This window comes from Lygodium microphyllum, chromosome 22 (assembly GCF_053477565.2).
Source record: "Lygodium microphyllum isolate KBCC chromosome 22, Lygodium_microphyllum_v1.1.10, whole genome shotgun sequence".
NCBI lineage: Eukaryota > Viridiplantae > Streptophyta > Polypodiopsida > Schizaeales > Lygodiaceae > Lygodium > Lygodium microphyllum.
Window position 1 is genome coordinate 83,749,585 of NC_141156.1, and position 23,949 is coordinate 83,773,533.

The 23,949-nt window shown below is 43.3% G+C and overlaps 1 pseudogene; it reads left to right on the top strand.

The window, feature by feature from the left end:
- Window positions 1–15,652: 15,652 nt before the first annotated feature.
- On the top strand, window positions 15,653–15,946 carry LOC148017359 (uncharacterized; annotated as a pseudogene).
- The last annotated feature ends 8,003 nt before the right edge of the window (window positions 15,947–23,949 follow it).

Here is a 23,949-nt window from a genome sequence, read left to right on the forward strand (position 1 = left end):
TCAGCCTATCCACAGGATACCTAGCTCTCGTAGACCTGCGCAAAGTAGGTTCACTCCCAGGTGCTCTCAAAACATCCCTGGTCTTCCTTACTCCAGGTGTAACAATAGAAGGAATACACAACTCATCATCAATGCTCTGTTCTGAGCCACTGGATTCACCATCCACATAAGAGTGACCTGCATTCACATCAAACATGGGCTGATCAACCTTCTCTTTTCCTTTTCGTGATACCTACATACCACTATCTGCATTACTTTGAGAAGATTCTCCTGATCTCAATCTGCCTGTCCATGGCGAAGAATGTGAACCACTACTAGAGGACGCTCCAGGTCCACTAATATTTTGTGACTGCTGCTGTGAATTTTGTGCAGCATTACCATTTTGTGCATCTACATCATCAATCACATTTACTGGTTTATACCAGCTACTCATCTCATCAAAAACAACATCTCTGCTCACTGTAAACTTACGAGTAGAAGGGTTATAGCATCTATACCCTTTTTGCTGCAGAGAGTAACCAATAAAGATGCACTTCTCAGCTTTTGGATCCAACTTGGATCTCAACTCATCTGGCACATGTACATAGGCAATGCAACCAAAAATTTTCAAATGAGAAATATCTAGTTTCCTACCAGTATACCTCTCCTCTGGAGTCATTCCATGTATTGCTGCAGTGGGAGTCCTGTTCATTATGTAGACTGCTGTAGCAACTGCTTCAGCCCAATAAAAATTTGGCAAGTCTTTTTCATTGAGCATGGCACGAGATACCTCTCCAATATGCCTGTTTTTCCTTTCTGCAATTCTATTTTGTTGTGGGGTATAACTACATGAATATTGCTGCTTTATGCCATGCACCTGCAAGAACTTTGCAAACTCATTTGAGAGGTACTCTCCCCCTCCATCTGACCTTAGGCATTTTATTTGCAGACATGTTTCTTTTTCAGCCATAGCTTTAAGGGTTTTGAAATGCCCAAAAACTTCACTTTTCTTTTTCATAAAATACACCCAAACTTTTCTGCTATAGTCATCAATAAAAGTGAGTAAATAATGACAGCCTCCAAGAGATGCAGCTTTAGTAGTCCACACATCAGAGTGGATTAATTCCAATGGCTTCTCACTCTCTTGAACATGTCTAGGAAATGGTTTCCTTGCCTGTTTTCCAAACTGACAGGCTTCACATACCTTATGCATTTCTGCAACCTTGAATTTTGGCAATCCTGCAACAATATTTTGGGCCTGCATTGATTTAAGTCGTTGTACATTAACATGACCAATGCGTTTATGCCAGATATCAATATCTGCAACTACACCGGTCCCATGTGCAAACATTGTTGCACTCAATTCAGACATGTCTGCATCCAACGTAAACATTCTGCCCTTCTTCTTTCCTTTTGCTATCAAGCGACCTTTATTTTTCATATCCTCAACAAAGCATCCATGAGGATTAAATCTGACCTGCAAGCCCTGCTCAACCATTTGACCGACAGAAACCAGATTCTTGGTGATATTCGGGACATGAAATACATCGGACATGTATTTCTTTTTCCCATCCTGCATAGACAAGGGAATTTTTCCAATCTGCACAATAGGATGTGCAGTATCATCACCAGTCTCCACAAATCCTGGTTTTTCCATTTTCCTTGCATCCTCCATCCATTCTGCATGACCTATCATGTGGTTTGATGCACCTAAGTCAACATACCATACATCATTGCTTTCTTCTGCACTTGTCACAGAATTGTTCATGTGCTGCACCATGAACAAATGCTCATTTCTGTCATCACCCTGTCTGCTAGAAGATGCATAATTCCCTTGTTGCAGTTTTCCATTCATGATGTCATTCTGCTTTTTATAGCAGTCTTTAGCCATATGACCCATTTTATCACAGTAGTAGCATTCAACATTACTATTTGCATTTTGACCTCTTTGCCATCCACCACGACCTCTTTGGCTCCCCCTGCCTCTAGAGTTACCACGTCCTCCTCCATAGGACTGGTTTTCTTGAGTTTGCTGCATATTCTGATTTCTACCACGGCCTCCAAATCGGCCTCCTCTACCTCTGCCTCTACCTCTTCCAGCATTTGAGTAGAAGACAGCTTCTTTTGAAGTTCCTCCTGAAGAAGATGCACCACCATTTCTTTGCTCCTCAGAAATTAGAAGAGCAATCAGCTCCTCAAAATCAGGAAATCTTTCACGAACTGAAATGGATGTCCGAAACTGTGCATAATCCTTTCCTAGAACATTCAAGGTCACAGAAACTAAATCACCATCTTCCACTGGCGACCCGATGGAAGCAAGTGCATCTGCAATCTTCTTCACCTTCATGTGGTAGTCATTGATGCTCATATTTTCTCTTTGCACATTATGTAACTCTTGCTTGAGCTGCATTTTCCTGGCTTGCGTATTTGTGCTATACATTTTTGACAAAGTATCCCATGCCTCCATTGGCGTACTTGCATCCTGAATATGCACAATCATAGAGTCTGAAATGCTGATAGACAACCAGTACATAACTTTCCTGGCTCTCTCATGCCATGTTTTAAATGCCTGCATTTGCTGTTGATTGGGAACATCAAGAAGAACTGGTTCTTCTTCATTTCCTGCAACAAATTCCCAATATCCTTTTCCCATAAGGAAATTCGTCATTCTAAACTTCCATGCTTGGAAGTTGTTCTTGTCAAGCTTTTTAGTGACAATCTGTGAAAGAGAATTAGATGCCATTACAGAACACTGCAAAAAATTCTGTCACTGCAAAAAACACAGCTTCACCCTCACAAGGGAAAATCTGCAAAACTGGCGAAAGTGGTATTTGACCACACAGTCACTTCCTAGTGACGATTTTGCATCAACAGGCAACAGGGATGATTCTGTAACTCCCAATGTCTCTGCGCACTCCTGCACTTTCTGGCTGTGCTACCTGCAGAGATCTGCTCCCAAAACAGAAAATGAAAGCAACACTGCTCCTCTTACCAGAACACCGCGAGCTTGGCTTGCTTTCTTGAGCTCCTTACCACGAACAAGGCTCTGATACCATGTCAAGATTGTGGGAGAGAAGGAAGGAGTGTCGCTTGAAGCTTTCTTGCTTGCACAATGGGGGAAGACACACAAGGGTGGAGGCTGAAAACAGTTTTCCTCTTCTTCGTTGTGGAAGCCAAAAGAACTCAAGTACAAAGAAATAGAAGAACCCTATATATGGGTCTCAAACCAAACTCAACTAACTAAGGTGGCATACTAATTGAGCCACGAACTAGAGTAGATAAGGATAGCTATCATGTAGCTATTATTCATGGGCGGTGTACCAATCGCGTCTGCAACTAACAAGTCGGTGACATAAATACACAACAGTCACCCTGGCGTATCACGAGTGGAGCTCGATATCTCAACAACCCTATGGATCACTCACTAAATATATTCCCTGCCCTGAGGATGAGCGGGATTGGATGCACGTCTTGGCAACCATTGACCTACCATTCTCAGATGAGGAAGAACTATATCGGCAGGCTGCTAAAGCTGCAACCATGCCAATAGAGGAGCCAACTGTGCCACTCTACATGATGGTAGGAAGCTCACTCAACCCAAGGAAACCTGTCTCGTTCCATATCCCTAGCAATAAGCTAGAGCTTCAAGAAATCATAGAGTATCTGACAGACACACTGAAGGGCAACTTGGCTGCCAACCTAAAGCCTCTACGTGATTTGTTGACTAAGCCAGAATGAAAATGGACCAAAGTCCACGATTTGAATTTGTTATACAATTGGGCTTTAGTTACTGACGACAAGGAGACTGAAGAGGAAAGCTTAGGCGATGATGAACGGTCTGAAGAGCAAGACTCTGACGACAAGGAATATGAGGACTGCCGCTCTACAGGAGATGAAAGTGAGGAAGAGATAGATACAGTAGAATATGATTGTTGAGTGTTGAAATGATCTGTTTTTTGGCTGATTTTTGTTGTTTTTGAGAGCTGAATGGTTGATTTTATGAGATGATTGATTGGTTTGGAAGTGTTTTGAGAGTGTTTTGGATGATATTGATTATTTTTTGGAAGTTCATGATGTTTATTAGTGGAGATATGAAGTTCTGATAAGTTCTGATTGGTTCTGTATACCTTCTGTTTTGTTCTGTTTTGTTCTGATTGTCTTCTGTAAGGAGGGATGGATTGATGATTGATGAAGATTGAGATATTGTGAAAGCTTATTAAATAGTTTTTGAGAGTTTGGAATGGTTTAAGTATGAGTTATGAGGTTTTGATGACCTTTTGTAACCTTCTGTAGGTCTTCTGTAGAGTTTCTGTCTCTGTACTGTCTCTGTACTGTAGCTGTTCTAGTACTGTACTGTGACTGTTCTGTATGCTTCTGTATGTGTTTTGTAGAATGTATGTGTAGTTTGGAAAAGTTTTCTAGCCTTGGAAAGAGGTGAATACAAGTGCAAAATAGCTAAAAGAAGTGAAAGAAGTAGCTGCTGAAGACTCAAGTGAAGACTGAAGTGAAGTGACAGTAGTGAGCTATGAAAGGACACTGTAGTGGCTTTGGTGACTTTTCATATCAGACATACCTCTTGGGAGGGGTATCCACGACCTAAGAAAGATTATTGAGAGTGATTATGAGAGATTGTAGTGAGGATATGATGTATTATTGATAGAGAGAGAGAAAGAGAGTCAGAGATAGCCAATTCTACTAAAACAGAGTGATTGTATATGAGAGATTGAGAGAGAAGACTATGAAGATATTGAAGATGAATACTATGGGATGTATTTCCATTAAAAGATGGTGTATTACTTTTCTTTCTTTTTTCTATTGATGGATTTTATGAAGATATTGAAGAATATGGTTGATTCTATCAAATCTGTGGGAGATCTACATGATGTTGCATGAAGATTTGTTGTGCCTGGTGTTCTTTTCTTCATTGTGATCATATGAAACATAATAAACAAGCTTGTTGATGTTACAAGATAGATTTTCTTGCAAGAGAATTCCTTTTCCTTGGTGTTCCTCTTGGGGCTTCATGTTTTTGGTGCGCAGCCGGGGAACCTTGCCATTAACAAGCACCAGAAGAGGCTGAAAATGAAGGAAATGGCATTGCCAAGAAGAGAAGAATTCAATGGATGTTTGTAAAGTTCCTTCTTCTATTGAAGAGTTGGAATTTCTCATCATCAAAGCCACTTTCCACAAGAAGTTCATCCCATAATGACGGAAACACATCACCATCATGATGCATGCTCTATGTGGTGGACAGTTTCCTCTTCCTGTTGAAGCAGCAGAAACTTGCATCTTGGTGGCAAACTGTTTGGGAATAAACTGAAGAGCAGAAACAGAGAGAATGACCATCCATGGAAGATTTGGCATTCATTGAGAAGTTTCCAGACATCATCAAGTGGGAGATTGTGAAGAAGCTTCAAGAGTCTTGGTCTGTAGAGGTTCACAGAGACAAGAAGGAAAAGAGTTGGAATTTGTTCGTAGATGCTCAACAGCAAGATACATGGGATGCTTGGTGCACTAATAATCTTCTGTTTGTTCAATTGGCAACCAACTGGAAGTTGGTAGACAGAGTATTCTTTACAACATACACTGTTGAAACCATCAGAAGCTGGCATTACTATGATGATGGCACCACCACAATGCTTAGACGTATGCATTTTGACACCTTCAGAACCGAATACCTTCCTCTATGTAGTGGCATGAAAGCAGAATTCAGAGACGTTGAAAAGGAAGAAGTAGAAGAAATGTTGGCAAGACAGTCCTCCAGATACTGAAGCCTTCTGTTAACCCTCTATGGAGCACTAACAACATAGTGGAGCCAACCCCCTGATGAATGACGCAATAAAGAGGCAAGCGTTAGAATGAATCCAGAGGTACGTGAGAAGAGAGAAAGCAAAAATCAAAGCCGAGAACGAGGTCGCAGAGCAGAAGCTGCCTTTGACGCCCTTGCGCAACTCTTTACAGAAGTCCCAATGGCACATCAAGCCCTTCCTCCTCCTACTGGAGGTCCACTTCCAAGCCAGATCCGTCCTGGAAATATTGATGACAGGCAAGCGAATGTAGTTCCATTGCCAGTTTTTAAGAGAGAGTACAATGAAGACCCTGATCTTCATGTAGCAGAGTTTATGGTAGCATGTGTGGCTAACAATGCCAGAACCCCTGAGCATTGGTTAGCAATATTCCCCGCCACTTTCAAGGGCGCGGCGTTTCAGTGGTATGAGAGACAAGCAGCAGGAACTTTTGGCACATGGCCTTCCTCACTAAATTCAGGCATGAAGGTTTTTAAGAGCGGATGCGAGAGGAATTTATGAACCTAAGTCAGTCCTCTGGAGAAAGAGTAGAAGCTTATGTCTCACGAATGGAATCCATCCTGAAGAGATGGACTAACCATAATCTAGATGATGGCATTCAGAAGGGGGTGTTTCTCAGAGGATTACAACCAGAAGTCCATATGTTTGTGGAGCTGCAAAGACCAGCCACACTGCAAGCTGCAACAAAAGGTGCAAGACTGCACGATGAAGTGGAAGCTAGATTAGCGATGAATCCAGGAAGAGGAGTCCTACCTTCTTTGATGCCAGGAATGATGTACCCACCAAATGCAGTCCTAGGGACTGTCCCCTACCCCTACCAACAAATGCCCCCAGTATCACAGTACAGTGCACCAAATCCACAGTGGTCACAATCAATGCCTCAAATGATGGTTCAACCACAACAACAATGGTCCCAACCAATTTCCCCAATGCCGAATCAGCAGCAACAGTGGAACCCTACCAACTGGAGCCAATAGCCAATAGTTCAAACAGGAGCTCTGAATCGGAACCAGAACAGAGACCCCTCTGCACCGGCCCAGCCTGTTTATGCAGTGATTACAGAGACTCCTCAAAACCCTACTACCAGTATCTCAGGAGGAGAAAGCTTGAAGGATTATTTATCCAACTCAGTTGCAAATATAAAAAAGGAGTTGATGGATGTGATTACAGAGCAGCTACAGACGTTGAAAGTGAATACCGCCAGCATATCCAATGTGGCAGGAGCAGGAAGAGATGTGATGCGGTCAAATACTTGGTGTGGTAAGTGTCATCAAGCAGGCCATTTAGCCACTGAATGTACACGAAAACCAACCATCCTTGGAGCTTTTTGTTCCTATTGTTTACGGAAGAACCATACAGAGGATATTTGCTCTCTGAAGGAGATGCATGATAGGAGAAGGAAGGAAGAAGATGCAAGTTTCAACTTGCTGGAATCCAAAATGACAACACAGGATATTGGACCCAAGCCTAGGGAGTTTGGTCCTAATTTCGGACCCAGAAGATTTCCCTCTCAAAGTTACAGAGGAAGACAGTCTAACGGTGGTCAGAGATCAGAAGTGAAGTGTTACAGATGTGGAGAAAAGGGACACATTTCACCAAATTGTCCAAATCCCAGAAGGTCAGTGGATTACAAGCCCTTATGCAGTCGATGCAAAGGAGAAGGCCACACTGCAAAAGACTGTCCAAGCCCAGCCCCAGTGAAAAATAGTGCTACTGATAGTCCGGCCAAGGCCCAAGAGCCTACCTCCAATTTAGTGGAATTGGAAGTTGCTGCCATCACGCGTGCAAAGAAGAAGGAACCACCTATTCAGAAAGAAAACAATCCTCCTGCCAGAACAGTGAAGTTCAATCTTCCACCAGAAGAACAGAGCCTGACAGTGCCATACAGAGCACTACAGTGCCACAGAGAGTTACAGAGACAGTTCCAGAGACAGGACCAGAGGTCCAGGAGATAGAAGAGGAGGAAGTGCCACAAGGGGCAGAAGAAGTTCCCATGATTCCTCTGTTGGAAGAAACAAGGAAAATGAAAATGGGTGTTGCCCCATTCCCTAACCGGTTAGAGAAGCCAATGGATCCTATTAAGGAATACGATCTGGTCAGAGATCTAGATACCTTTAAACCAAACCTCACATTCCAACAATTATTGATGTTGTCTCCCAGTTGCCGAAAAAGGTTCAAAAGTATACTAACAAGAAGACGTGGCTTAAGGATTGCTCCCTCAACAGCAACAAAGTCCAACAAATCTCCAGAGTCTGTAAAAAAAGTGGATGTGGCTAATGCCTTCTAAGATCCTGGTACCCCAGAGACTAGCATGTGGATTGAAGGTTGCTTTATTGCAAGTGCACTGATTGATGGAGGTTCATCAGTGAACATTATGACGGATGTGACAATGAAGGATCTAGGCCTACAAGGTATGCAACCAACCCAATGGCTCATCAGACTGGTGGATCAGAGCAGAATCAAGCCTTTGGGAATTCTCCCATATGTGAAGACTACAGTGGCTGGAAAAGATTATTGGCTAACCTATCTGGTGGTGAAGCCAAACTCTTATGGTACATCCTACCCTCTGTTACTAGGAAGACCATGGATTTTTGAAGCCTGAGCAAGGACGGATTGGTTCAAGGGAACCTTGACCTTGGGTAGAGGACCTAATAAAGTGGTGCTGAAGCTATATGGTTCTCAAAAAGGGCATGGATCCACCTCCTTGGAATTATCTTCTGATTTCCCTAATGAGGCTATAGATGGCACATTAGCGGATGAAGATGTTGTCAAACAGATCCTTCCCAAGAAAATAGTGGCACGTTCCTTAATAGTGGATACTGTAAGCCAACTCCCAAGAGATGCAAAGTCCCTATCAATGGGTGAATACTTCCTACCTGAACCAGGAACGATTTTCGAAATCACTTCTGACAGTGAGATAGAAGCATGGATGTACTGCTCTCCCTGTTACATGGCCATAGCAGAGCCAGAGACAGAGGCAAAGGATGAAACAGAGGACTTGTTCTTCTCTTACAGAGCTCCTACAGAGGCAGAGACAGAGACAGAGCCAGAGACAGAGACAGAGACAGAGACAGGAGAGGAAGGAGATGATATTGAAGAAGAAGGTTATGAAAGCGAGACGGAAGAGTCTATCCCACTTGAAGAGGATACATATGAAGAAGAAGTTCCAAAAGCATTAGAAGCAGACGAACTCATGCTGTGGGACAGAATGGCGATGGTACCATTTGGTCTGGTAAATGGATCTTCCCATATGCAAAATCTTTATAAGAAATGGTTAAAGAAGAACAAGCCATCTTTCAACGGTGGCTCTTGCCGCCTTCAACCACCTTTGCCAAGAAAAGATGATGATGATGCACCATGCCAACAAGCACCAGTCCCACAAACCCAACAGGCATCAGAGGGTCCCTGTTATGTGACGTTCTTGGATGCGTCATCAGAAGACGAGTCTTCAAGCCAAGAGGTAACTGATTGTGAAACAAACCCGAAACGGCTCTAATCCCATTTCAATATTTCAAGGAGCAACCTAAATCTCCACCAAGAGAAGAAGTTGGGTCTAGTGGGACATCAGAAGAGGACACCACTCCCTTGAAGGAGTCGGATCTATACCCAGAAACAGTCTGCAGGACCTTCATCCGTGAAGTAGAAGGTGAAAGGCAGTTAACCTTTGTGGATGCAGATGGCACTGAACGCCATTTGAAGGTGGGTAGCAGCCTACCAGAAGAGGAGTTGTCAACTTTGTACAACTTGTTGAAAGAGAATTTGGATGTGTTTGCTTGGTCCTACAAAGACCTAAAGGGGATTGGTCCCACAATATGTCAGCATCATATTGACTTGGAACCTGATGCCAAGCCAGTACGGCAACGACAGAGGTGAATGAACCCGAATTATTCCACATTGGTGAAAGCAGAGCTGCTGAAGCTTCTGGAAGCCAAGTTCATCTATCCAGTGGCAAATAGTGAATGGGTCTCACCTATCATGGTGGTTCCCAAGAAGAATGGCAAGCTTCGTATATGTGTGGATTTCCGCAAGCTCAATTCGAAGACAAAGAAGGATCACTTTCCTATCCCTTTCACAGACCAACTGTTGGACAGTGGCAGGACATGAGCTTTATTCCCTTGTGGATGGATTCAGTGGATACAACCAATTGCAGATAGCAGAAGAGGATCAATCCAAAACATCCTTCACCACAGAAAGGGGGACCTACGCTTACCGAGTGATGCCGTTTGGGCTCTACAATGCCCCTGCTACTTTCCAGCGAGTCATGATGGTCGCATTCCAAAATCATCTGCACGATTTTATTGAGGTATATTTGGATGACTTCTATGTCTATAGTTTGATCTGTGAACATTGGGGACACTTGGAACAATGCTTTGATTGATGCCGAGAGTATGGGATTTCCCTCAACCTCGAGAAATGCATCTTTGGGGTCTCTTCTGGAGTTCTGTTAGGCCACATTGTCTCTGCACAAGGGATATCAATAGACCCTGCAAAGATTGAAAAGATTGCAGCTCTGACAGCACCCACCAACCTCAAACAATTGAGGGGATTCCTAGGCCATGTGGGTTACTACAGAAGGATCATAGCCCATTTTGCAACAAAGGCAACCGCCTTGCACAAGCTTTTGAGGAAAGATGCAGAGTTTGTTTGGACAGAAGAATGTGACACAGCCTTCAACACTCTGAAGCAGTGTCTGATTGAGGCACCCATTCTTCAACCTCCTGATTGGACGAAAGAGTTCCATGTACACACTGATGCATCAATTGAAGGCTTAGGCACAGTTCTTTGCCAGAAGGGTCCTCAAAGCTGGATCAACCCATCTATTATGCAAGCCGAAAAGTCATTGATAGGAAACGAAACTATACAGTGACAGAGCTGGAGTGCTTGGCAATGGTGTTTGCCCTAGAAAAGTTTTGCCACTACCTCCTATCCACTCACTTTAAATTTTATGTGGATCACGAGGCCCTATCCTTCCTGATGAACAAAGCAGATGTGAAAGGACGCATGATGAGATGGCTCCTTCTATTCTAGGAGTTTGACTTTGAGGTGATTACCAAACCTGGTCGTTCCCACGTTTTGGCTGATCATTTGTCGCGTATCCCACAAACTGCAGATGAGGAGCAGGATGATCCAGAGCTCCCTGATGCTTCCCTTTTCCTAGTAGAAATTGTAACCCCCTGGTATGCAGACATTGCCAATCTGCTAGCAACCCAATAGTACCCTCCTGGCATTTCTAGTCGGGAAAGGAAGAAGCTTATGTTGGAATCAGGCCCCTACATCCTGCTAGGCGGCGCACTGTACAAGAAAGGCAAAGATGAAGTGCTTCGAAGACGTGTTGCAGGAGATGAGATTGGGATTGTTCTGAAGGCTTGCCATGACGAGCCATGTGGAGGCCACTTTGCAGGAGAAGCCACAGCTAGGAAGGCTTTGCTAGCAGGATACTGGTGGCCGACCCTTCATAAGGATGCCTATGATTACTGTAAAAGATGTGATGTTTGTGAGAGAATGGGGAAACCCACAAAGACAAGTGCCATGCCACTGCAACCTATCCTTCCCTTGAAGCCGTTTGAGAAGTGGGGCATCGACTTCGTAGGCCCAATCGATCCTCCTACCAGAAGGAAACAGAACAGATATATCCTTGTATGTACGGATTATGTCACAAAGTGGTGTGAAGCTAAAGCCCTAAAGCGGGACGATGGTAATAGCGTGGCCCTGTTCATGTACGAGAATATCATCACCTGTTTTGGTAGTCCCTTAGAGCTGGTAAGTGAGAGAGGCACTCATTTCATTAATAAAGTCATGGAAGAGTTGACAGAGTTGTATAAGATCCGCCAGCGCAAGTCCACTCCTTACTACCCTAGAGCCAACGGCCAAGTCGAAGTCACGAATCAAATCCTCTGCTCGATCCTGACAAGAACAATTGCTGCACATCGTCGTGATTGGGACGATCGACTTATAGAGGCCCTCTGGGCGTACCGAACTTCCCATAAAGCAGCAATAGGATAGACACCCTTCCAATTGGTGTATGGTATAGAAGCTGTTTTCCCTGTTGAACTGGAATTGCCCTCTTTGCGAGTGGCTATTAAAGAGTGTTTGGGGGATGATGATTCACTGCAACGCCGTCTCCTACACTTGGAATGTTTGGACGAAACTCGCAGGATGGCTCTACAGTGCATGGAAGCCACGCAAGCTCGATGCAAGGCTTACCATGAGAGCTTCATCAAGCACAAGGAGTTCAAAGAAGGTGATTTGGTCCTAGCCTATGATTCACGATTTGGCAAGTTTCACGGCAAGCTTCAACAGCGGTGGATGGGCCCATATAAGGTACTTGCTGTCAACCCTAATGGCTCTGTTCAAGTGCAGACCGTTGATGCCTCTGATGTTCCCTTCCTGATCAATGGATATCACCTGAAGAAGTACTTCCCTCCTTGGGGATCCTGATAATCATGGTTATCTGATCCTTTCTCTCGTTGGCGCGGCACTGTACTTCTTATGATGCTACTTTTGATAGCCGTTCTTTAGCCACTCCTGATAAGGTGGATGCAACCCTCTGTCCCCTCAATCCCATCTTCCATCCTTGATCTCTTATCCTCTATTTTCCACCAGCGGCAGTGGCGAGGTTGGTTCTGACAAATGGTATTTCTACCATTCCCTTGCTTAAATCGAAAAAAAAAACAAAACAAAAAGAAAAATATACATATTGGACATGGGAGAAAAGGACTTAGGTCCCTGTCATGCCGACCTATTCTTCGATAAAAGGTGGAAACACCCTCGGGAGTAGGAGAGAGAAAAAAATAGAGAAAAAAAACAAAAACTGTTATGGGAGAAAAGGAAGCAATTCCCTGTCATAGCAGGCCTCGTTCCAAGAAAAGGTGGTAAACACCCTTGGGCGAGAAGCTGGCTGTGGAAAAGGTGGCAACACCCAGCAGTCTAGAAAGTGGATTCATCAATTGAAATTTTCAGGATCCAGTTTCGAAGCTACCTCCCTTGGTACGCTATGTCCTGGGTCTTTCTGTAGAACGTCTAACTGTCCTCTAGCAGATGACATGTTCTATCCAACACAACGTTTGATTTGATGGCTACCTCACTGGGTATGCCTCTTCAATAACTGATGACGCGATCTTCATCGACAAACAATTGAGTGATGTGAGCTTTCATCCTAACCGGATGGGGAAGTGAGTATGGTTGCCCTCTGTATCTATCAGAGAGTGAGACAGAGGGTGGGGCGAGTGACCATTCTTTTCCCTTCAAATCAAATGAGAGGTGAGGAGTATGAATGAAGTGTTGCATGCAAGGGATGGGCCTCTCAATGCACAAGGCACGATTTGTTTTCATGCACTGCGCCATAAGGCTCCATGGCCTTCCTTCTCGCACCGTATGCCGGCACAGGGCGGGATGCACAGTTGCACCATCAAATGTGCACAAGGCATACAACCTTTGCACAAGTGACCGTGAGGATTACATCAATGGGTTTCATGACATGGTTGCCCTCCTGTATCTATCAACAGAGTGTGAGACAGAGGGTGGACTGAGTGTGACTGGAGTTTCTTCAATTAATTACTAAGAGGTGAGATTGAGGGACGTTACGACACTTGGAGTCATGTATGTTCCCGTTTCCCTATGCACCCACGGGATGGGTCTCTGTCGTCAACACAGGACACGTCAACCTGTTCTGTACACTGCACTGTAAGACTCCCTTGCCTTCCTCCTTGCACCTACGCCAGATGGGTTGGACGCACTAATACACAATCAACTGTGCACCCTGGCATACTCCTTCTGCACCATCCCCCTTGTCGATTTCTAAACCAGGTATGAGATATGGATTTTAATCATTCTTCCTCGAGTGATATTAGTCCTGGGGCGAGTGATAGTTCTTTCATTCCATTTGAGTGACTGTGAGTTGAGTGCAACATTCCTCATCATCGACGAATTTCCTGCGATTCCTTCAACCAGCTACCTCCTTGGGTGCTGCCGCGTGGTCCCTGCCATGCCAGATGAGTGCCGAGAAGATGCCTTGGTCCAGCAGAGCCGACAACGACACAGGACGTGCTATCAACAATCAACCTTGATTCTCGACAACATGGGCCAAGTTTTTCTAACCCTACCACTTTTGTTTCTCAGTGACGTTCATGTTTTAAGTGTGGGAACGTTAGTGGATGGTCTGTTAAGGTCTTAAGGTCTTAAGTGTGGGGACGCGTCCCTGCGCGTCTACATTGCATATCCTTCTATATATGCCTCACCCTGCTAATGTCTCTTTTCCCTACCTTGCTTTTACCCTAATGGGGTCCCTTCCAACCCATCCCTCTATGTACCACCCACCCTTGGGGCTGTTCCCTTGCAGTTTTCCTTCATTTCCTGATTTTGCGGTCTTGCCATGTGAACGTACCCTACATTCACCGAAGTCCACATCCAACTTTATAGTCATGTTCCTCCCTTTGAATTGACCATTTTTCCTTTTTACCCACCCTTGTTTTGGTGCACAGTTTTTGAGTTATTAATTTTTGAAGCATTTTGCATAAATTAGCCGGTTTTCCATGTGAATGCGCTTTTCTTGCTTCAGAGCCGTGATCTGACGTCACAGCCCTGACCACAACTTTGCTCCTGACATTTTTCCTTTTTACTCCGTGTCTTTTTGATGCACGGTTTGTCTAATATTAATTTTGCGGGTTTTTCGGGACTTTTTCGTACATTTTTTGACATTTTTCCATGTGAACCTACCCTGTTTGCATCGGAATTCCAATTTGATTTGACAGCCATGTCTTCGTGCCTTCCCCCACCTTTTTTCTTTTTCCTCCTCCCACTTTCAACTTCTGAATTATTAATTATTAATTTTTTCATGTGTTTTCGGACGTATTTTTAGTGTTTTTCGTATGTGAGCCCCTCCTACTTCCGTCAAAACTGCGTTCTGACATGACAACCCTGTACCCCCCTTCCTCCAGACATTTTTCCTTTTTCCTGCATGTCATTTCGGCGTACGGTTTATCCAATATTAATTTTTGATTCCATTTTCGGGTCTGTTTTTTGGGTTTTTTCCACGTGAACGCATCTTATCTCAGTCGAAATTATGTTTAGACAAGATAGGATTGTCAGGCACGTCTTTCTACACATTTTTCTTTTTTCTTGCACCTCATTCCGATGCACGGATCTTCTGATATTACTTTTTAATTGCGTTTTTTGATCCGTTTTTTATGTTTTTTGCACGTGAACACCCTTTACCCCCCTCAAAACTCTCATTGCACATTTTTCCTGTCTTCCTCCTGTCATCCTGGCCACTTTTTGTTTTTACGACATTTCGTTTTGACGTTCGGATTGGGAGTTATTAAATTTTCTTTATTTTTATGTGTTTTCACGCGACTCGTCCCGCGCTTGAATGCGCCCGTTTTCGATTTAACGCGTCTTAATGCACCCCGGTCACGTCCACGTGCTCCGTCTGTACGTTTCGGCGCTCTTTCAATCCCATCACGGCAAATTTTTTTACCCCGCCCCGCGCACGGGCACGGGACGGGGGTACGCCTTTCTCTCATGGGCCCCTCGCCCATTCTTTCCCATGGACTCACCCCGGGCGCCTCTAGGCACCCTACCCCTACCCTTTCCCCTTGGGCCCCTCCCGCCCATTATCCCACCCCCACCCTTCCCTATCCCTCCCCTATCCCGACCCCTTTCCCCCCAATCGTCTCCCCTCTCCTTCCCCCTCTGCTCCTCTCTCTTCTCCATTTTCTCCTCCCTCTCCTCCATCTTCTCCTCCACCTCTCCTACCCTTCTCCTCCACCTCTCCTACCCTTCTCCTCCACCTCTCCTACCCTTCTCCTCCTCTCTCCTCGTCGGCGGAGGCGTCCTGGTATTGCTGGTACTCGGAGACGAGGTCGTTCATGTTGCTCTCAGCCTCAGTGAACTCCATCTCGTCCATGCCCTCGCCGGTGTACCAGTGCAAGAAGGCCTTGCGGCGGAACATGGCGATGAACTGCTCGGAGACGTGCTTGAACATCTCCTGGATAGAGGTGGAGTTGCCGATGAAGGTGGCGGACATCTTGAGGCCCGTGGGGAGGGATGTCGCAGACGCTGGACTTGACGTTGTTCTTGTTCTTGTTCTGCATGTTCAGCATCTGCTCGTCTAACTCCTTGGTGCTCATGCGCCCCGGAACATCGCCGACGCCGTCAGGTAGCACCCCTCCTTGCTTCGCCCGTGCCCTGTGCCTCGCGGCTCCTCCTCGCCATCGCCTGTGTTCCAGCCCGCCGTGCCGCCACGTGGAGCCGCCGTGAAGCCGCCGTCGCGCCGCCTCGACAGCGCCTTCTGCCCGCCTCCCTGCCTGGCCGTTGACCTCCCTCTTCTCCCCTCTGCCACGTGCCACCTGCATCACCCACATCCACCTCCCTAAGACCCCCTTTCCTCCCCACCATTACCCACCCCACTAAACCCCTATCTAAACCCCCCTTCCCCCCATTGTTCCCCATTGTTCCCCATTGTTCCCCTATCTAGCACTTGTATGCACAATCTTTTAATGTCGTTCTTTTGATGACTATGCTGTTCATAATGCTTGACTAATTCTTCCTTGTAATTGCTCTACTAGCAAATAAGTCATATGTAACTAGGTGCAATTATCTTCCCTTGATATATGCACTTCACAAACTCCATCTTCCGAGTAGGTGAGATGAAATTTATCCTTTCTCATGACCTATACTTGTGCAATAGTATGGGGCCTAACGTATCTCATACGAGAATCAAAGCAAGCATCTATCAATTTGAAAATACATTGCTTACAACCGGAACCGCTGTTGGATTGACAGTGATGCCTTTGCCCGAAGCCTTGTTGCTGGTTGCAGGATTGTCATCCACACGCGACATTCTTTGCTTAGAGGCCATCGTCCGCAAATAGACTTAAGAGATTAAGGAGGTGGAATAGATTCAAGATGGGAGAACGTAAGAGAAGATGGTTAAGTCGAGGATCGAGATAGAGGGAATTGAGCTAATTCCCTTCCTTGCAGCCTCTCGGAGTGACTCTTCTCTCTCTCTCTCTCTCTCTCTGTCTCAAGCTCTCTTTCAAGCTCTTCCTCACAATCTCTTGGAGGAGTATCCTCCTCTCTACCTCTCTCTCGCAGCCTCGCGGGGTCTCCTTATGCTTTCTATGCCTCTCCCATGCCTCATATTTATAGTGAATTAGAGAAGAGGGCTTGTGGTTGAGAAGTAGAGCTCTTTATGGAGGGGGATCTTGGAAAGATCAGTGATCTGATGCTCATATCATAAATCTGATGGTTCCATTGGCTCCGAAAGGGGGGTAAAACTCCAAGACACTTGATTAGAAAGCTCTCAGTTCACTCCTTCTTCTTTTCTCTGTTCGAAGTGCTGTCTACTGCTTGTAAATTGCGATCACGGCGTGCGCGATTTCGCCAGTCCCTTTTCTTAATTTTTCTTTTTATAAAATCTTCAAACTAACTAAAATATCACTTGTCTTTTTTTTTAAATGACATCTAGTTCCATATCGTTTTTTTAGGATAATATCTAAAATATACTAGCTTTGCCCAAAATCTAATGTTTTTGGACCTTCCAAACTATACACATGAACTTAGTGATTAATATAACTCATAAGTCTCGTTCACGTTGTAATTTACGTGAAGGGTAGCTACGGTCTTTGCCAATTTGAGAAAAATATCGAATTTACGACTGTTGATTTTTCTCAATAAAATATTATAATTTAAATAAAAATTATCAATAATTAATGTTAGTTAGTTTTTACCTTAGTTAGTCTTTAGTTAGTAATCTTACTAACTTATTAATTGACTAACTAACTTACGAACCAACCAACTAACTTTTATTGTGCGGAGATATTACATCCTCCTCCCCTTAGAGAAATCGAGATGTCCTCATCTCGAGAGAAACAGGGGGTATCATCTTGGAATATATAGGTTATGGAACACCACACTTTTGCTGCGCTACTCTGATCTCTCACAGACATACGGTCTTTTGAAAAAAACAACCTATGGTATTTGATATATTCGAATCTTGGTTGCAGTAGAAAATTTATTGTAGTTACATCTCATGGATATCTTCTAGGTTTTTCCTAAGCACTTGGTATATTCTAGATCACTGGAGCTTGTATGGCTTATTTCTTGTAAGCTCAAGTTCTCTTCGAGTTCCATTGGGACAATTGATATAGTTATGTCCAATGTTGTGGCACTCAGAGCATCGGTGTTTAGGGTGCTTTGGACATTCCCTTTTGAAATGACCTAACTCCTTGCAATAGAAACAGCGCGGAGCTTTATCACTTGTGGTCATAAGATTTTTGGTTGTCCTTAGTAAGATTTTCTTCTTTAGACCAACGTGTTCTAGGATTCTTTTAGCAGATTGGAGTGGTCCTTTATCTTGGAAACTACATTTCCAGATTGTCCTGCCCTTAGTTCAGGACTGAGCTCCATGGACAATTGGATTTGCTTGTAATACTAAAGAATACTTCCAAGCTTCGACATTCTGGTGAGACCCAATCTGTATTAGTTGAGAATAAATGACTTAAGAGAAAGTCATTGCACATTATGACTATCATTCCTTGCCAGAGTATCTCTAATCATTTGCAAGTTCTAGGCTCAAAATAGATGCAACTCATATTACTCAAGTTAACTGTAGCTATAAGAGTAAAGTTTATTCCAATACAAGTTGTATTTCATGTCGACCAAATTTCTAGGATTTCTAATATTCCTAAAGTGGTGTAGTAGGTTCTAAGTATTCGTCTTCATATGATTCCTCTATATATCCGAAGACTGCACTTGTGTAACTTCGTTTTCTTGGAGACTCCATATCTTTTGGACTTAAGTCAGGGCAGTCTACTTGGACATGTCCTAGCTCATTGCAATGGAAACATTGATGGTAGGGACATCTCCTACGGATGTGCCCTATCTCTCCACATGTATGGCATCTCTTACCCAGATCTCGGGAGTCATCTTTACTAAAATTTTTTGATTTAAATTCTTGGACGATTGGATTCGCTCGGAGTAATGCATCTTGCAAGTCTGTTGGACACACTGCTTCAAGACGATGGTTCAGAGGAGTGTTTAGGCCATGGCAAAACTTGGATACTTGCTGTGCAATATCCATAGGTGGTGAGTATTTTAGTAGGGTTAGAAACTTTGAGTAGTAAGCTTCCAAAGTTAATTCTAGTTGCTTTAGCCTGAAGAATTCATTCATCTTCAAAGTCTGGTAGGTTGGCAGAAGGTATCGTCTGCGTACAACATCTTTCAGCTGAACCCAAGTAACAGCCGCTTTAGAAACACCTTCATCTTTGCACCATTGCTTCCACCATAATCGAGCCTGGCCAACTAACTTAAGTTTGGCTATCATTGCTTGATTGGTAGAGGCAGTTCCCGAAGCAAAGAAATAGTCATCCATCGACTCAATCCATATCTCTGCCTCTGGTGCGATGTCTATCCCTTCTCCATCAAACTCGGGTGCCTTAATTTGCTTGAGAAGGAATTTCTTCTCTTACATGTCAACATTCGTGGGTGCAAAAGGTGCCTAACAATCAAGCCATACTGCTTAGATGATTTTGTTTAGGATATGTCTAATAAACACACATTAATCAATCATGTATCATTACAAAGTTTTGCTCTGATACCAACTGTGAGGTGCCCGCCCATCGGCTTTCCAGGCACTCTTTTAGCGGTCTATCGAGAAACGAATCTAAGCGTCGCTGCCCGGCACTCCCAAGGAATGTTTCGAGTTTTGTTGCCTAGGGTTTCCTGAATCCGCCTCGCAACGGAACGTTCATGACGAACCCACTAGGATCGACCTGAAATTTGGGTTCCTAGTTGTCAAGGTCTCCTGTTAGCATTCTAGCTTCGGGTATTGGACGTCCTACTTTACGCAGAGATACCCAACCCGAAGCAGATCTATGCCGCACTTGGTTCAAAGAGAATGGGAAACAAGAGGGATGCGTTGCTCAACCTCTCTGCCTATAGGGCATAGTCCCATTCCGGTCCCCTAAAACGGCATGAATCGGGTTCTAACCTATCAATACCTAAAGGTCGAATGACGATAAAAACTTGTGAGAAGCCTCCCAGTTCTCTGGGATCACCCTGCCATAGGACGGACCCATCGGGGGTTCCGCCCACCCGCTTCCCTTAATAGCTTTAGTTTTCTAATTAGGTCCTACCACATTTATGTGTGACACTTAAAATCAGCTTCATTAATTAAGCCTTTTAGGGAACACGGTTCATTCACATAACTTATAGCACAGACACGAAAACAAAGCAAAGCAATCTACTGACAAACAAGATCAAACAAGTTCCTTAACTTATCTTCAAGTTAATCTTTGTCTCCCGCCCATACAGGAGAAATTATGTTTCGCTTTTGTCCAACAGAAGTATCCCTTTTGCCCTGCAGAAGTAACTGGTCCAATTCACATGGCACCAAAAACTCAATCCTTTATCTAGAATAGGATCTCCCAACATGCCCAGATGTTGGGGGCCACGGAGGTCTTCAACTCCATTCTAGACCTAGCAAGGGGTGTCCGGAGCTCCAACTGACCCGCAAGCTGTCTAGGAGCGAAACATCATTCCCGTGGTTGGCCTTTTCACCACTCGACCTTCGGCTCATGAATCGAGCAGTACCCTCTCAGGTTACTACGCGGTGTGACCATGGAGGTGATCCACCCATACAATATATCCTTCATTAATTAAATCCTTTAAGAATCAAGCACAAACAAGGCATTCAACCTAATATCCTTTTCCAAGAAAAGCATTCCTTTATTCCCATGGCGACTTGTCATCACAGACCCTTGCCACGCATTTACCATAAATCACAAGCACTTGGAATAATCATCCAAAAAAAACAACTAACAACCAATTGAATGTAAAAGCATTTAGGATATTGTTCGATCAATCAACAAAACCAATTGCATTCTTTCCAACCAATGCAAGAATAGACGATATAACATTTTCATCGTATATTTGCTCTTCCCCTTGGGATCTAAGAGTAATACTATGCAAACATGTTGTTAACACTTCCTTCCTTCGGCTAGGGCATATGTTAAGGGTTCAAACACTATTCATGATGTAAGTTCTATAGGTCACTTACCTCGATTGATAACCCAACCCTGGATTTGGATTGGCAAAAGTAATGCTTATCCAACGGATCTCAAGACATCCTAGTTTTAACCCTTATGATCAATTTCTTGTACTAGCTCTTAGTCAAGTCATGAGGCAACTAGAAAATTATCCTCATATATCAAATATGTTATAAGCATAACGTGTGTATACTTAATAAGATAAGTACGAGATGATCTCATGTAATTAGACTCCTAGGCTCTTAGGCTAAGTATTTTTGAAGTATCTAAACTTTAAAACTAGTACTTTCTATTCATGATTCTCAATGTCGTATTATTTTAGTAATTATGCTATTTATAACCCTTGACTATACTTTAATCTAGCACTTGTATGCACAATCTTTTAATGTCGTTATTTTGATGACTATGTTGTTCATAATGCTTGACTAATTCTTCCTTGTAATTGCTCTACTAGCAAATAAGTCATATGTAACTAGGTGCAATTATCTTCCCTTGATACATGCACTTCACAAACTCCATCTTCGGAGTAGGTGAGATGAAATTTATCCTTTCCCATGACCTATACTTGTGCAATAGTATGGGGCCTAACGTATCTCATACGAGAATCCAAGCAAGCATCTATCAATTTAAAAATACATTACTTACGACCGGAACCCGCTGTTGGATTGATATTGATGCCTTTGCCTGAAGCCTTGTTGCTGGTTGCAGGATTGTCATCCACACGCGACATTCTTTGCTTGGAGGCCATCGTCCGCAAATAGACTCAAGAGATTAAGGAGGTGGAATAGATTCAAGATGGGAGAGCATAAGAGAAGATGGTTAAGTCGAGGATCGAGATAGAGGAAATTGAGCTAATTCCCTTCCTTGCAGTCTCTCGGAGTGACTCTTCTCTCTCTCTCTCTCTCTCTGTCTCAAGCTCTCTTTCAAGCTCTTCCTCACAATCTCTTGGAGGAGTATCCTCCTCTCTACCTCTCTCTCGCAGCCTCTCGGGGTCTCCTTATGCTTTCTATGCCTCTCCCATGCCTCATATTTATAGTGAATTAGAGAAGAGGGCTTGTGGCTAAGAAGTAGAGCTCTTTATGGAGGGGGATCTTGGAAAGATCAGTGATCTGATGCTCAGATCATAAATCTGATGGTTCCATTGGCTCTGAAAGGGGGGTAAAACTCCAAGATACTTGGTTAGAAAGCTCTCAGTTCACTCCTTCTTCTTTTCTCTGTTCGAAGTGCTGTCTGCCTGTAAACTACGATCACGGCGTGTGCGATTTCGCTAGTCCCTTTTCTTAATTTTTCTTTTTATAAAATCTTCAAACTAACTAAAATATCACTTGTCTTTTCTTTTAAATGACATCTAGTTCCATATCGTTTTTTTAGGATAATATCTAAAATATACTAGCTTTGCCCAAAATCTAATGTTTTTGGACCTTCCAAACTATACACATGAAGTTAGTGATTAATATAACTCATAAGTCTCGTTCACGTTGTAATTTACGTGAAGGGTAGCTACGGTCTTTGCCAATTCGAGAAAAATATCGAATTTACGACTCTTGATTTTTCTAAACAAAATATTTTAAATTAAATAAAAATTATCAATAATTAATGTTAGTTAGTTTTTACCTTAGTTAGTCTTTAGTTAGTAATCTTACTAACTTATTAATTGACTAACTAACTTAGGAACCAACCAACTAACTTTTATTGTGCGGAGATATTACATCCTCCTCCCCTTAGAGAAATCGAGATGTCCTCATCTCGAGAGAAACAGGGGGTATCATCTTGGAAATTGTGGGTTATGGAACACCACACTTCTGCTGCGCTACTCTGATCTCTCATAGACATACGGTCTTTTGAAAAAAACAACCTATGGTATTTGATATATTCGAATCTTGGTTGTAGTGGAAAATTTATTGTAGTTACATCTCATGGATATCTTCTAGGTTTTTCCTAAGCACTTGGTATATTCTAGATCACTGGAGCTTGTATGGCTTATTTCTTGTAAGCTCAAGTTCTCTTCGAGTTCCATTGGGACAATTGATATAGTTATGTCCAATGTTGTGGCACTCAGAGCATCGGTGTTTAGGGTGCTTTGGACATTTCCTTTTGAAATGACCTAACTCCCTGCAATAGAAACAGCGCGGAGCTTTATCACTTGTGGTCACAAGATTTTTGGTTGTCCTTAGTAAGATTTTCTTCTTTAGATCAAAGTGTTCTAGGATTCTTTTAGCAGATTGGAGTGGTCCTTTATCTTGGAAATTACATTTCCAGATTGTCCTGCCCTTAGTTCGGGACTGAGCTCCATGGACAATTGGCTTTGCTTGTAATACTAAAGAATACTTCCAAGCTTTGACATTTTGGTAAGACCCAATCTGTATTAGTTGAGAAGAAATGACTTAAGAGAAATTCATTGCACATTATGACTATCATTCCTTGCCAGAGTATCTCTAATCATTTGCAAGTTCTAGGCTCAAAATAGACGCAACTCATATTACTCAAGTTAACTGTAGCTACAAGAGTAATGTTTATTCCAATACAGGTTGTATTTCATGTCGACAAAATTTCTAGGATTTCTAATATTCCTAAAGTGGTGTAGTAGGTTCTAAGTATTCGTTTTCATCTAATTCCTCTATATATCCGAAGATTGCACTTGTGTAACTTCGTTTTCTTGGAGACTCCGTATCTTTTGGACTTAAGTCAGGGCAGTCTACTTGGACATGTCCTAGCTCATTGCAATGGAAACATTGACGGTAGGGACATCTCCTACGGATGTGCCCTATCTCTCCACATGTATGGCATCTCTTACCCAGATCTCGGGAGTCATCTTTACTAAAAAATTTTGATTTAAATTCTTGGACGATTGGATTCGCTCGGAGTAATGCGTCTTGCAAGTCTGTTGGACGCACTGCTTCAAGACGATGGTTCAGAGGAGTGTTTAGGCCATGGCAAAACTTGGATACTTGCTGCGCAATATCCATAGGTGGTGCGCATTTTAGTAGGGTTAGAAACTTTGAGTAGTAAGCTTCCAAAGTTAATTCTAGTTGCTTTAGCCTGAAGAATTCATTCATCTTCAAAGTCTGGTAGGTTGGCAGAAGGTATCGTCTGCGTACAGCATCTTTCAGCTGAAC